The following is a 15,954-nucleotide window of genomic DNA, read 5'->3' on the forward strand; positions in this document are numbered from 1 at the left end:
CTGTTCCTGGGCGATGCTGGGAACAGTTTGCTCTCATTAAAATCTGCTTTCACCTGCTACTAATTTTCCTCTTGTTACAAAGGCCGGGAATGGTTTGTTTGTTTGTTTGCTTGCATGAAGAGGGGGGAAAAGAGCTGTTAGATGCTGTTGACTGCGAGGAGATGACAGCGCGGCTGGTGGGAGCACATGGGGTGATGAGCCAGCAGTGGGGACTGGGAGAGAACTGCAGAGATGAAATCCTTCCTGTGCTGTCACAGCAGCATGAGAGGAGATGGCGAGGTGGGTGCTGCTTTGGTGGTGCAGGCAGCAATGGGGGCAGTGGGTGCTCCATGGGGCATCCATCCCTGGCAGTGTTCAAGGCCAGGTTGGGCAGAGCCTTGGGTGATGTGGTCTAGGGTGAGGCGGCCCTGTTCATGGCCGGGGGTTGGAACACTGCTCCCATCCCTGCAGCTGGGATAGGGTCCCACTGGCAGTGCAACCTGGGTAAGAAGGGCCTCTTATGAGGTGTTGGTGCTATTGCTTTGGGGAGCTGTGATGGGAAATGGGAAACATCAGATGAGTGGGGAAGTGACCTCAAATGCTGGGGCTGAGGGGTGGGAATGCACAATGACAAGTCTCCATCTTCCCTACAGACTTGTGCATCCCACTGTCTCTCTGGCTGGCTGTGCCTCCCCTGGCAAGGCCATGGAGCACAGCACACGAGAGCTGTCTCTTGTTATTGTGACAAGTAATTAGGGTGATGCAAGATGCTAAGAAACTACTTTATTAGGCAAAGGCAGCCTATAAACCCCCTGGAACAAACCCAGGCTTTTAAAACAACTCTGAACTGTGTGCTGCTGCTCTTGCCCTGCTCATCCAGACCAAAGGAAGAACTGGGACCCAGAGCCACTCATCCCTTCTTTGTCCGGTGAGAAACAGGAAACTCAAATCGCAGCAGCCACCAGGGATAGGTTCAGCCTGTGTTTCCCCCAATACCCCTTTGTCTGACATCATCCCATCCCTAGACTCTCTTCAAGACTTCCCCTTGGGGCAGATGGAGCATCCTGTGGCATGGGTATGGCCAGCAAAGCACCCACTTGTTCCTGCTGCTAGCTCTGGCCAGCAGCAGTCTGGGGATGGGATGAATGTTAATAAATCCGCAGTGCTGGTGCTGCTTTAGTGTTCCTCTAATTGGAGCTGTAAAGTTTAATTCAGCCACTTAGGGTTCTGCTGGGAGCTGGGGCTTCCATTTGCAGGTTCCCCTCTTCCTGCTAAAGGGCACCATGCTGGCTAATAGGTGTTAAATTGGAGCATCACTTTTTAATAAGCCTCTTAATGGCATCGTGTGGATCCTCGGCAGCTTTGGGATGATGCCTGCATTAGGATGCCCATGCATGGGAAAGGTGGTGCTGGGAAATGGAGGGCAGGGATGAGGAAAGTGTGAGGGGGTCCTGGGTCCAGTTGTGCTGCAGAGATCCAGGTCATTGAAGCAAATCAAGAAGGTGGCTTGGTCGGAAAGCTGGGACACAGGGACAGGCCAGGACATGGCACTGCCCGCAGCCAGTGGTATATCACAGGGTGGTGTGACTGGTTCTACAGGGGTGTTTTGGGGTGACTTGGATGAAGTGACAGCCCTCCCATGAGTGATTTGCCCCTTTGGTCAATGGCACAGCCACCAGCTGTGTTTCTCTCATCAGAACCATCTCCTTTGCGATAATGCGATGTTGCTGAGGTGTCACCTCCAGGGTGATGGCTTCTCATCATCCCTTGCCCTGCAGAGATCACGACTGCTGTTTTGGGGCTGCCACAGCAATGTCCCTGCAGCATTTCTCATCTACTGAGAGGGTTTAATAACCACCAAAACCCGCAAGCTCCTCCTTCCCCATGCCCAAGTCAAAGGGGTTTCTCTCCTCCCACAGCTTTGTGTGGTCACCCACTTGCAGTGATGACATGGATGCAGTCATGAACTGTCCTGCAAAATACGAGCAGTGAAGTGATCCAGGCTGCTTTCACTTGGGTAATGCTCAGAGAAAGGACTGAGCTCCCAAGAAACAAGCGCACTATTTTTATCTAATCCCTTTGCTTTAATAACTGAGAGTTGGAGGGCTTTCATTATTCATAATTCAGATGAGGGTGTTTTGAAAAGTCCCTGGTGGCTTTTGTATTCTGCCTCCAGCTCTGCTCATGCCTGGGTCTCCTCCTGCCAGGTAGGACCGTAAGGAAGCTGTTTGCTGAGCCCATGATCACATCCTAACAGCTCCACGTTGCCCAAGAGCTTATCTATAACCTCACACTTGATCTCTGCATACGGTGAGGTTTAACTAAGAAACACCCATCAACAGAAAGCACTTTGTCAGACTCCGCTCCCCACAGCATCATCCACCTGTGACAGGATGGGATGGGCTCGCTGTGCTCCAGGGAGGGAGATGGGGTGGGATTTATCACCTCCAGAGCAGGCAAGTTTGAGGCCAAAGCAGTGGAAAGGAGTGAATGTGATTTTTGTCAGCTCCATCCGTGCCGGCAAATGCAGATCATGAATTACACACCCGCCAGATGACAGGCTGACATTTTAGCTCCAAACATTCTCCTATAATTAGAGAATCTAATGCAATACAGGGAATGGCTCCATTTTACACACACATTATCGTAATGCCTTTAAATAAGATAATTGATTATGCCTCTGCATAAGAAAGTAAAATATTCGGTGTAATTAAAACCGACATTCAGATTTTGGCATGCTGACAGGTGAGGCCATGTGTCATTTTATAAATCCTTAAAGTGATATTCCCACCCACATCCAAGTTCCTGAAGTTTGGGGAGAAGAAAAGAAGAAACCCTTGTTGCAGAGTTGCTTTTTTATCCCGTGTTCAGATGTGGTTTGAGGAGGGATTTATCTTCTTTTTTTTCTGCACTCATTTATCTTCATCTCAGCCTCATATCTTCAGCTGACAAAAAGAACGTGCAGCCATAGTGCTGTGAGCAGGGCTATGGGTAGATCCCATCTGATAAGCAGGATTTGACCAGCTTTCTGCTTGCAGCAGGCCCTGTGAGGTGTTCATACACAGCACTGCTGAATTGGCAGGCAGCATCTTCCAGCCAGCATCTACCCAGACGCCGAAGCCGCTGCCGGGTGTTTATGGGCTCTCCTGGAATGGAGATGCTCACGTAGAAGCTGGGAAAATGCTTTGTGATGCAGCAGCTGCCAAAAGCCTTCCGGATGAGGGCAGACTGGGAAATACATCCTCAGTGTGATGGATGGATGCTGTGGGGCAGCTGAGGATGGGATGTACCGCGGGGACAGGTCCTGGTGAGCTTGGTGGTGTGAGGATCTGCGCTGGAGGACTCTAGGGACATAGGGATGTGGGGTTGGAACTGATGATCTTCAGGTCCTTTCCAACCCTACTTATTGTATGACTTGCCGATGCTCTGTCCCTGCCACTTAGGCTGAAAATGTTCTTCTTTTTCCTTTATAGGTGCCAAGAAATGCTCAGGACCCATCATGAAACCTCCTGGGTGGGGCCCCATCCTGCTGCTTATGCACAAGGTTTATACAACAAATCACTGCCACTGCTAGGAAATGAAACCTGCCTCCGATGGTTGCAGGGTCAGTGATGGGGTTTGATGTCTGGAGGCTTTTGAGGGGATTACGTCCTGAGAAATTCTCTAGGTCAGTACTGATGCTGACCTGCTGCATTGACATTTGCTGTCTGTTGTGCCTTGAAACTTTGCAAACAGAGGCTTGAACACCTTCAGCATCCCTAAACATGTCTTATGTCCCATAGCACATCTCTTGTGAGATGTGGGCAGGACCCGGGGGAAGGATCTCCATCTCTGCCCTCTGTGTTCTGGATCCATCCCCTTCCAAGACAAAGCTCTATACAGTGCAGAGCTAATGAAAACCCTCAGTTTATTAGGTGGCTCCCAGTATCCTTGCTGCAGGTCGTATCCTGCTACCCTCCTTGCTGCTCCAGTGCATTGTGTTCCTTAGCATGGCTTGGATGGTGCCAGCAGGGCAAGGGCAGAGGAGCGAGCAGCCACATTGAAACAACTCCCATGGGATGCAAGGGTGGGAGGAGAGGCTTCCCTGGCCCGATCCTGCCTCCCCATCTGGCCCCATCAGGGGATGGGATCTCCTTGAGGGATGGAGAAAACCGGACTCCCCCTGTGAGCAAGGAGGAGGAGCCCATGGGCAGTGCTGTCTGCTCTGCTCACATTATCCGGCTGCTCCAGCTTTCTCCGCTGCTCTTTAGCCCATTACCCAGGCTCGCAGAGCTGCGGTTGGCAGCGCGGGCGCCGGAGCCCTCGGGGACACCAGCAGCCGGCAGCTTGCCCCTTCCTCTGCTCTTAAGTGGGCTTGTAAAATGCAAACCACGTGCCTGGGAAGCACAGGCATGGTTAACGGCCTTGTTTAAGTGCGCTGCTTGGCCTCTCATGGGATACCCAAAGAGGTGCATCCGGAGTGGCAAGAGGGGATGAGGACAAAGGATCCCACTCCTGGCTGTCCCAGTGGGTAGCAGGCATGTCGTGGGGTGGTCAAAGGTGGGTGGATGTGCCATGAGCCCCTAATAGCAGTTCGTAGCTGTAATGATGTGATGTAATGGCCTGAGGGGACAGCAGGCTCTGTAGGTGGGATTTTACCATACCTGGTGGACAGGATGCTGGGACTTATCCTGCAGTCAAAGCTTGAGATCACAGCAGCATCCCAACCATGAGGACTGTGTGTGTCCTCTTACAAAGCAAAGGCAGCCCTTCCTGGAGTTCTGCAGCCTTTAGGAGCAATATCCAAGGCATCCATGAGTGCACACGTGCCCAGATAAACTGCAGGTGAACACCCAAGGCTGACCAGGGCACAGCAGGCAAGAAGACCTCAATGCCATGCACTTTTACATGATAGGGTTGAGAATTTGCATGAACCTGGCTCCTTGGGGATGCTATACTGCATCCAGTGTGAGAATGGCAGCCTGGGGGGCTGCTGGGAAAGAATGGCTGTGACAATAGTAAGTGTTGCCCAGGGGAAACTGAGGCAGGGCTTTGGGGTCTCAGCCATTCTGCCTGGCCTCCTGCTCTGTTTCTCATGTAAGAGAAACCAGTCTTCCCAGTGTACCCGGTGCTGCTTCAAGTCCATTCCCTTGCTCACTCTGGGTTATCAGGACCCTCTGAGCAATGTCCCACCAGCAAGTGCTACATGGATGTCCCTTCGCATCCCCAGCTCTTGCTGCCCTCCTGGTCCCCAGGCTGTCCCCCCCTCTCACCATCACACGCGGGCTCCCGCAGCCCGTCTCACACTCTCACCAGCTCCCCCTCCGTGTGCTCGCTCTCACCCTCGCACACCCACGTGTGCTGGATGATGCACGACGAGAGGAGCCTGTGCCATCAGCATTAGTCACCGGAGCCCGTAGGAGGAAGGTTGTGAGCAGAGGAGGAGGAGCGGAGCCACAATGTGGAGTAAGACCACAGCCACCGGCTCGGGCACGGTGTTCCTGCTGACCGTCCCTGTGGTTGGAGCAGGGAGGGACTGTGTTGGGGTCAGGCAGCCTCCTGAGCAGGGTGTTGGGGGGCACCGATGTCAACATGAATCCTATGGAGGAGAAAAACCACCCTGGAAGCATTGCAAATTCCCAGGAAGGAAGGGCTGGGCTGATGTGGGGAAATGTGGCTGGGGTTGGGTCGAGAGAGGGGCAGAGCCATGGGAGCGTTTCCCTGTGATGGAGCCAAAGCATTTACGAGCATCCCCTTCTGGGGAGGAGGAGCTGGGTATGAAGGAATGTGAGGGCAGGAGGATAGAGGAGATGGACTGGAGAGGGGAAAGAAAAGCATCCTGGGAGGTTTGTCTTACTGATGTGGGTGATAAACCAGGGCAGGGGCAGAGAAAGGCAGCTGTGGGGGTGCTGAGATCATTTTGCAGCGCTCCAAGGGGAGCAGAGCAAGGTTGAGCAAAGAGACATTCCCTTTCAAGCAGTTTGCAAGAAGGTGCAGTGAGAAGACAGCCTGGCTAGCTGTGCCGAAGAGGGGTCCCAACATCATCAGCCTTGGCCACAAAGTGTGGAGCAGCCACCGAGCTGGGAAAGGAGGCCTGCAGCTTCCAAGTCCTGTGGAGTAGCAAATCAGAGGACAGAGCAACCACAATCTCTTACTTGCACTCTCTCCTTCCCTGAGGATTAACCTCAGCCCTGCTGGTAAATGGAAGCAGGCTGCCTTTGAACTGCAGAGCAGGCAGCTGCCCTCATTTGAGGGCAAACCAGCAGGCACATTGCTCTGGGCATGGGGTGCTGGTGATTTCTGCAGTGGTGCTGCAACAAGAAGTGAGGGGAGTCAGAAGTGGCAGTGGCAATAGCATGGTTGTCCCTGGCTGGGCAGGTACAAGCACTGGGCTCTGCAGTCCCTCTCTGGTGATGAGTAGGTGACTGAATGGGTGCTGCAAGCTGTCCTGGGCTCCTGGGACCTTTCACAGACCCTCCACATGGCTTTATCCAAAGGTCTCAATGGCCTTGGGTGTTTGATCCAGCCTCTCTTTTGCACCCTATTTGTCTCTCCTCCCTGCTGTCATACATATACTCCAGCCACTGTCTTCCACCTCTGGCCCCACAGATGTGCTGCTGTGAAATGCCATCCTCCATATCTTCTCCAACCCCAGGGGGGCTTGAAGCAGGTTGGTCCTGCTCAAGTGGGACCTTCTGCCAGCAAGTGTGCTAAGGGTGTACAGTGCAGGGATGCACTCTGCCCAGGGCTGGTCCTGGGACCTTCTGAGCATCCCTCCCCTGTGAGCTGCTGTTTTACAGCTGCCCATGTGCCACATGCCTGGAGTTCCTCTGGAAGCTTATCTCCATAAGTGTGTGATGCATGTCTGTGTGTCTGCATCTGAGGCACTTACCTCCTTGCCCAGTATTCACTGGAATACTGCTTATGTCCCACTGCATGCCTGGATGTATTTTACCTTGTACATGTGCTGCACTCAGACGACTCCTCCGTTTTGAGGTGTGCTTCTCTTTCAACCTATACGTCATCAGGACGTTGGGATTGCTTTCCCCACAGTGGGGTGGATCATGATGGGATTAAAAAGATCACTTAGAGCTGGGAAAAGCAACTGTGTTTTGAGCATTAGCTCTTGCACTAAGGAGGTCTCTTCCTTCCTGTGCATCTCTACCTTGCCAGCAGAAGATGAGCACAGGGGAGCACCAGCTGCTGATTTACCTGTGGGCCCTGGGACACCAGTGCATCAATAGACAACTAAAGAATCACAACATCACTTATGTATTAACTTCTTTGAAATGCAAAGCTCTCCCTTGATATTTCAGTGTTTTCCACCTAGTCCAAAGCACAACCCAAGAGGCAGAGAAAAGACAAGAGGGAAGCTAAGCAAGGTAACGTTTCCACCTTGTGTCTGTTACAACGATTGCACCAGCCTTAATTACAGTGGGACTTTCTGCCCTTTAAAGCAGTTCGGCACACGTTGTATTCTCAGCTTCCCTGCCTCCGGCAGGCTCTGGCTCTGAAACGGCTTCCTTCATGCATTCAGAGCAGTTTGTAATTAACAATCACATTGTTTTCCTTTGAATATCGACAGAGATACAGAAAACAGAGAGATTGGGAGCTCCATGCCGATACAACTGAGTATTATTTTTCTTCCGTGAAATTAGTTTTATCACTACAGCAAATTTTGCATTGATGAAAGCTTCGGGGCAGTGAAGAGACTTTGCTCACTGCTTGGTCACGAAGCTTCCGAACCTGAAAAATGCTCTCCCATATCTATGGGGAAGAAGGAAATTTTGGCCCTGCTGCCCTGTTATCTTTGGCCCAGGTTTTGACCCCAATGGGTGTTCGTGCAGAAGACATCCCTGAAACCACTGTTGCATTCATAAAATAGCCCTCAATGGGAAACCAGCAGAAAAGAGACTAAGTAAAACCAGGAGGATCTCATCTCTCTGCCATGGCCATGCCTGAGCTACCCAGTGATTCAGACCAGAGGGGGCTTAATTTGAAGCCTGGGCTCTGTAAACAAGAACCAGATTACAAACTTCTTCAGTTCTGGTGCAGAGCTTGGATGGGAGTATTGTTCTCTCCATCTGTTCTTCTCATTGACAATCTGCCTTCGAAAGCCATGGCTGCATAAATCTGGAGGAAGCATAAATACAGGAGCACCTGAATATTGTTCAACAGATGGGGACACAAATTTTCAAGCAGAGATTTCCCTTACGTTGCCCTATCTATTTTAGAGGGTGTTTTTCAGGACCATCCCTTCAATGCCATGGCTGCCTGGGAATAGGACAGCATCCCGGTCTGAGATGTGTGGCTAGCCAAGTTGATTTCCAGCAGCGAACTTTACTGCATGAATGCTTTTTGGCATCTCTGGTTTGCTTTCTCCCCTTTCAGTGCTAGTTCCCCTCCAACCAAACTCTCACTTCTCATCCAAGCCTTTCAGGAAGACCATTAGCTGTGAGCACTCGATGTCACCCTCAGAACAAAGTGGCTCAAGGAGTTCATCCACGCACCTCACTTGAAACTCATTCCATCATAAACAAACAAAAGCATGCAGGAATAAGCACAAAGTGGGGGCTTGAACCCTGGCTATCCTTCTCCTCCTTCCCTGACAGGCAGTCTGGCAGCTGCCTTCCTATTGACAAGAGCGCACTCTTGCTCTTCCACCTTTCATCCTGCAGGATCTTTACTGCATTTAGCACAGAGGCTTTCAGCTTCATCAACTTAAGGGCCACTACAAATTCTCCAGCAGTAGCACAGCCGTGGACTGTTGAATGGCAGGAAGGAAATTGCTTTTCTTTACAACCTTTTCATGACTCCATGCAAGTAGTGGCTGGACCCCAAGGCCTCAAGGACTGCAGATTGAAAGCCAATGACATGTCAAGCTGCATATGCAGATCACACCTGTAGTGTCTATAGGTGGGGATGGGTTAGCCATCAAATTTAACACGCGGATACAGGAGGGAATAAGAAGCTACTGAAGCTGCAATGGGAGTGTGGCTATTCCTGATGGAGATGAGGAGTTTTCCCTGCCGCAGTGTCCCTGCCTTGTGGTGAGCAGAGCGCTGGCTGCGGAGCCACAAAGATGTGCCTGAGGAGAGGAGCCTGGCTCCTTCGCCTCCACTCCAGCACAGAGGCACAGCAGATGCCAGACCGTTGACCCCAGACGCTCAGAGTTCACCAGTCTGGTCTCCAAATTCAAAGAAAGATATTAAATGTTGTTTTCTCTCCAGTTGCCTTCTGGCTCTGGAACCAGTGGGTTGCACTCAAATGGCACTCACAGCTTTTATTTATTTTGCACCCAGCCACAAGAACAGAACTTTTCCTTTTTTTTTTTTCCCTCTTTTTTCTTTCTTTTTTTTTTTTCTTTCAGTCTTGCTGAATCATTTGTCTCCAGGAACTGAGGCTTTAAGGGAAATATCGCATGTTAGGAGCGGAGATAGTGACAGGGGAGGCCAGGCTCGCTGCCTGCCTGTCATCACCATTTACGCAGCATCCCACAGCATTGTCTATCACAAGCCACAGGACACAGTCCCAGAGTTCTGCCCTTTGACCAAGGTTGCCTTCACCCCTGAACACAATCTTCATGTTATCCTTCAGAGGTGCAGAGGATGGACCCCAGCTATCTCCATGTTCATATTGCTTACTTTTCCCCCTTCTTCTCCATTCTTCAGCCATCATATTCTTTCTGGGAGAAAGTGGCTGCTGGAAAACTGAGAGAGAAGACGACAAACACTGCTGTGGAATTATTTAACGAGCCAGAATGAATTGCATTTGAAATCATTTAAATGGGATCTGGGAGTATTTAACTGCAGCACAGGAACTTAACAAGAGTGGGAAAGGATTTTGTGCTAATTGCTGGCAATGATATACCTAAGGAGAGAGAACATGCAGCAATTAGTAAGCAAGGCTGTAATTTCAGCCTAAGGTCCCTGCCTGCCCTAGAATATGGCATGGATTATATGCTGGAAAGGAGTCTGGGGCTTTGATCCATAGGTGACCAGAGAAGGGAGCAGATGAGCTTCTCATCAAGAAGTATTAACCAAGTCTTTCAAACAGTGGGATGCAGGAGGTGGGTTTGGTTGGACCCAACTGTCCCTTTGCATCACAGAATCATAGAATCAATGCATCAGCCCATGTCGGTCTCCTGACTGCCCATTCCTTGACCTGGTATGACTCAGATTGGTAAAATCCAAATGAAACACAAGACTCCATCCCAACCTGCACACTGGGTTGTTTTACTCCATCCTTGCCAGCCCAGACGTGGCAGGTACTGATCCTGCAGCCAGCCTCTGCTCTATACCTGTGTGGTGGACTAAAGCTCCCGGGTTGGAGGGCCTGGGGACCAGTTTGATCATTTCTTACTGACAACTCAGCAGCTTCAGGGCACCCTCAATGCTGCTGGATTTGGGGAACCAGCAGGACAAAACCACGGCAGGATATAGCTTTGTTCATAGCCTGCATGAGGGCAGAGCCTGGGGTGAAGATCTTCGGGATGGAGCCATACAGTGACAATGGGACACTCCTGCAGGTGCAATGACAAGCAGACAGGAGTCTCCATCCATCAGCGAGCTTGCACAGATGGCTCTGAGCTTGAGAACAGGGTCTCCCTTCGTACAGCAGTGCCCACAAAGGCCAGACCCTGTGGTCCCACTCTGCTGAGCCTGCAAAGCTGGGGTACAAACGATTCTCAGCACCATGTCTCAAGCCCAAACAGAGATGATCGGTGATGGCTCTAGATGGGACAATCCCTGCTAGCAGCAGCCCTGGGAGGGGAAAGCAGAAAGCCACCAGCTCCAGCTGTGCCGCTGATGCTGGGCAGCTGCAGGCAGCCTCTGCTCATTGTTCCCTGGTCCTGCCGCTCCCCATCTCCATTCTCTCCCTGTGATGCCTCTGTCTTTGTTTCTTTTGTCTTTCAGTCAGTCTTCATCTCAGTAATTCCCATACAATGGTTAGTCCCTGATCTTTCTAATTGAGATCAGAGCCTCATATAATGGGGAGGGGGGAAGGAGACTATTTTTAATTTGCTACATTCTCATTAATAACAAGTTCTAATTAAAAAACCTCCATCTTCCATCCTCCCAAGTTCAGAGGAAAACTCTCTGTGACTTCTGTTGGAATCTTCTCCTGATAAATTGGTACCACAGCCTCCTAGAACAGCTGGTCCTCTTTAGCAGGCATAGTAATTAATGGGAATAATAAATGCATTCAAAGCAGGTTCGTAACCCTCCTTTCTATGCACTCAGACATCTCTTTGCATTGCAAGAGACACACATCAACATTTCTAGTTGCAAAACAGATCCAAAAGAGCTGCTTCTAACAAGCCTTTGTTTCATTAGCATTCTCCATCCCGTAATACACTTTGTGGTACAAAGGGGGACGGGTAGGTTCCCCCTTGGCTGGGGTTAAGGCGGATGCACAGAGCAGGAAACATGCGCTGGAGCATCTCTGTGGCTGTTGAGGACTCAATCCCGAGTTTCATATCACAGCTCCCTTGCCTTTGTGGGGACGAAAACCGTGTTCTGCCCTTTCCCCTTCTCTCCAGCTCCTGTTCTTCTCTGCTGTGTCTATCTTTCTGCCTAGCATGTATTAGGGTAGACAGGTATTATTGCTGCCTTGCAACATCCACTTAGTGAGACTGAGAGACAGAGGAAGGTGGAATAATGCAAAGCAAGGCTCAGGTCACACCATGAGCAAGGAATGAGGTCCGTCTGTCCTGATTCTCCTTCCTGGGCACACACGACCAGCACATGGGGACAACCCTGCCCAAACTGAGGTAGCAGGGGCTATATCCAGCCTGGGTCAGCAGATACGGCGAAGCAGAAGAGTAAGGTCCCACAAGCTGCACACCCTCTCCTCCCTTTGCACAGGTCTCCATTTACAGCTGATTTAGGCTTCCTTAGATGTGCAGATGAACTCTGCTGGGGATGAGCGACCCCTCCTTGTCCCGATCACTTGCTTTTGTTCACCACTGCTGACTTAATGGGCTCGTCTCAGGAGTGGCCAAACCGGGAGCCATCAGTGCAGATACCCCCGAGCTGAGCAATCTGTCCCGAGCAGTGATTTCAATTAAAGGGTCATTAGCGTGAAATCTTATCCAGCCCAGCTCCCATTTGCCAGCGGGAGGTCCTTCTCCTCCCCATCCCAAGCCCTGCTCTGCGGTTAGAGCGCGCTGCTCCTACCGGAGCCTTCCAGTTTTGCTGAAACGCAGCAGCTGCTGCTAATAAACAAACATATTGATCATAGAGATATGGGCTGTCAGGGACTTAATTCACGAATGAAATGTGCTTAAGAGAGCCCGGTAGGCAACGGCTCTGCTTAAAGAGCTCGCAGCCAAGATGGTGTGTGGAGCTGGGAATCGAAGAAACCTGGTGGCTGCTCAGCGCTTGGATGTCAAAGGCTGGGACTGGTGTAAGGCTCTGGGGATGATATTTACCTGTGGGACAGAAAGCAAAGCGAATTTCGCCTTTATCAGCATAGGCCATTGCTGCTAACAGGGATGTGGTGCAATGAAGGGCTCTGTGCCTCCCTACTACCGTGGCATTTAGCAAGGGGATCCCAGTTGTGCTCCATCATGCGGGGACCATTTGGGCAACCCAAAAATTCAGGGCTGATTTAACTAGAATACTATCAAATACCCCCAAAACCCAGTTCCTCGATTCTTTCAGGTGTCTGAGGCTTGCAGAGAAGCTGGAGCAGCACCCGTGACTGCTGGCTGGAGTCTGTGATAACTATTGCAGGGGTCAGGGATGAGCTGGTGTAGCATCGCTCAGAAACTACACCGGCACCACAGAGGGGAGAGCATCACAGCTCTAAGTCTGCATCATTTCTATTCTTCTGACAGCAAGCAGGTTTTCCTGGGTTTGGATCAAATTTTCCCTCCTGGACAGACAGTAAAACTCTCCCTGCATGTAAGACCAAGGCTGCTTATATTGTTGTGATACTAATACCTGCTATTGTTTCTAAATTGTTGTCATTGTGTGGAGTCATGTCTAAACAAGGTACAATCAGCTCACAAATAGATCCTGCACAGTCAGGGACTGTAATTACAATAGAGGTATATTTGAATATAGCTTTTATAGGTGCAATAAATTACACCATGATATGCAAGGATATAGGCTGATCTGTAACAGGTTTCTATACTTTTAGTATTGGCCACGCTGAAAGCAGTTGTTAAAATAGGTCTTAGTATTTATGGTCCTGGGAAGTGAAGGCCTTGCTGAGAGTTTGATGAATGAACTTTCAAGGACAGGAATAGTTGTCAGTCTGAAATATTTATCAGTCTGAAATCTCCCTGTGATTCACGACACACTTTTGATACCTCTATTTCTGCTCCCCATCTTCTGGGTTTGCAGATGAGGTTCCCAGGGCAGAAAGAGGGTCTCTGGGTCTCTGCTGTGGGGCTGCAGTGGGCAGGGCTTCATCTCTGCCTCCTCTCCCCCTGCCTTGTCTCATCTAGCAAGGCTGGGATGATCCCAGAGAGATCAGCTCCCTGCAGCTTGAGGATCGGATCAATCCTTGGGGAGGTTGAGCAGCCTGGGGAGGGCAGAGAAGGGAGAGCTGCCTGCTTGCAGTGCTACCAGAGCAGAAAAACACCCCAGGCTTCCTGCCTTTGTGTGAAACACCTCTGTTTTGCACAAAGGAAGATGCTTCGCGGGTCCTTCATCTAAAATCACTGATATTTGCAGAGGAAAAGAAAGATGGTGCAAGTGTTTTGGGGCACTCAGCGGCTGTAGCAGCCCCCTGGCAGGAGGCTGCAGGGGCCATAAGGGCAGCATTTGACCTCTGTTCACTGCCTGGCAGGCAGCGAGCCCTGCCTAAGTGATGTTGTCTCTTCTCCCCATGTCAGCAGTGACTGCTGTTTGAACCTCCGTGGTACCCTGCACTAGCCAGCCCACTGCTTCTGCTGCCCTCTGCCCCAGGGGCCACGTTTTAGGGCTTGCCAAAGAGATTCCTGCCCTGCACACAGCAGGAGATGGAGGCCCATGTCTGGATGGACTGCATGCCTCCCCCAGCGTGTGTCCGGATGCTGTTCCTGTAATACCTTTGCTGTGTGCCTCTTGCATCCCTCTGGACAAGCAGAGGCTAAAGGAACTCAAGGGCAGACAGGTAAGATGCTTTCTCCATCATTCTGAATCTCATTTCATCCCGATCAACAGCACAACCCCCTTGGCTGCCCTATCTCCATTCCCTTCCTCAGGTCCTGGCATCAGCAGCATACTGACCAGCCCTTTCCAGTGAGGAAGGCAGCCTGGACACTTGGCTCCTCATTGCTATGGGAGAGGAGGGGCTGTATGGATTTATGTCAGCACAGATGAACTTTCCTCTTTCGCAAACACAAACCCAAACCCAGTGGAATGTGTTTAATTTCTGGCCCATCTTCCCATGCTGCTTTTATGAGTCTATTGTGTTTTGTGACTAAAGTGTGGTTTGAAGACCACAAGCAGTGCATGAGGCCCCTGCAGAACCATGTCCCACTGTAGCCTCATTAGCAGGTCCAAGCATGAGGGCAACAGGGTGGGCTGAGCAGGAGAAGCACTGGGTTTCTTAGGGATCCACTGCTTGAGAAAATGCTGAGGGCATCATTTCAGAGCCTGGTCTCACTAGCTGGGAGTTTCTAGACTCCTCAGGTCTCATAGACACCCAGAGCCTCCAAGTTAATAAAAGTCTAGACATTATCTCCTGAGAGGGGGTGAAAACTCCCAATGATTCACCTGCAGCAAATGCAAGCAAAGCACATTTTCTTGAGGGTTCTTGAAGCTACCACAGAAAGGTCAGGTCTCTTAGTGAGACAAAAAGCTCTCTTCTCCCTTCTAGCTGTTCCATCAATACTTGTTTTACCTCTCCATTTACTTTAACCCTCCGGTTCAGAAAAAAACATACATAAAGAGGGGAAAAAATGCTGCTTACCATGACAGCAGCTAAGGATCTTCTACTGCCAGAGCTCAGGCCAAAGATCTCAGTACACTCTGGGGGCAATAGCAGAGACCAGGAGTCCCCAGTGATGACCAAGGCAGTGCAAAGACATGTGTGATGTTGAGATGCAAGGGGAACTCCTACTCTTCTCCAGCCATAAGCAAGGCACAGTGTTTGCTCTCCATGTGCTCCCTTCAGCCTGGCTGGCTCCAAGGTCCTTTCCAATACCAAGGACAGGAAGAAAGGCAGATGCTGGGCACAGGGAGAAGGGAAGGTGCGAACAATGGTGAGCCTATGTGAATCTTGCCGACTATAGTTGTATGACAGCCATTGCTTTAGGCCTTGTGGATAGGCAGCAGGTAGGAACAGAGATCCAGTTTCACCCTTGCAAAGATTTCCCTGAAAACAGTGACCACTGTTGTAGCCTCTACCGCCTCCTTGGATACACCTTTTGAGGGGATGCTTGTAGCCTCACTGGGAGGAAAGCAAATAGCTCTCCACTCCTTTGGACATCTGCCATCTGGGTTGGATGGCTTCTTCTTCCAGCTACCCACCCAAAGGGTTTGGGCACATGCAATCAGTGCTTTTCAAGCCAGGGAAGAGGTCCTCACCATCTGGCATTGGAGCAGAGGACTGGACTCCTTTCTCTTGCTCACCTAGTTAATGGCTCTTCGCTGAGTTAATCACGCAATGCCATTTGGGGATAGCATTCATTAACTCACCGCTGGGCCCTTTGGTGGTGATTGCTCCAGCTGCAGCCCAAATCTCCTCCACTTGCCCCTCCTGTCCCTCCCATCTCCTCATCTCTGCCTTGTTCTCTCTCTCTTGATCATTATGGCCTTTATCCAACAAAGCACTTAACCAGGTGTTCCACCAAACCAGTAACCTGGCCCTCTCCATGCGGTGAATCTGAAAGCCCAATGCAGGAGGCACGTGGCCACCTTTGCCCTCTGGACCCCCAGGGCTTTCGTGGCGTGGAGGAGATCTCAAGTTGTGTGTAGGGGAGCTGGGAACCCCCTGGGATGTCCCTCCTGACCCGCTGGCTGTGATCTGCAGTTCTGACATCTGCTGGTGTGCGAGAAG

The sequence above is a fragment of the Pezoporus occidentalis genome, unplaced genomic scaffold, assembly GCF_034315485.1.
Source record: "Pezoporus occidentalis ecotype Australia unplaced genomic scaffold, CSIRO_AGI_Poc_V1 ctg11, whole genome shotgun sequence".
NCBI lineage: Eukaryota > Metazoa > Chordata > Aves > Psittaciformes > Psittacidae > Pezoporus > Pezoporus occidentalis.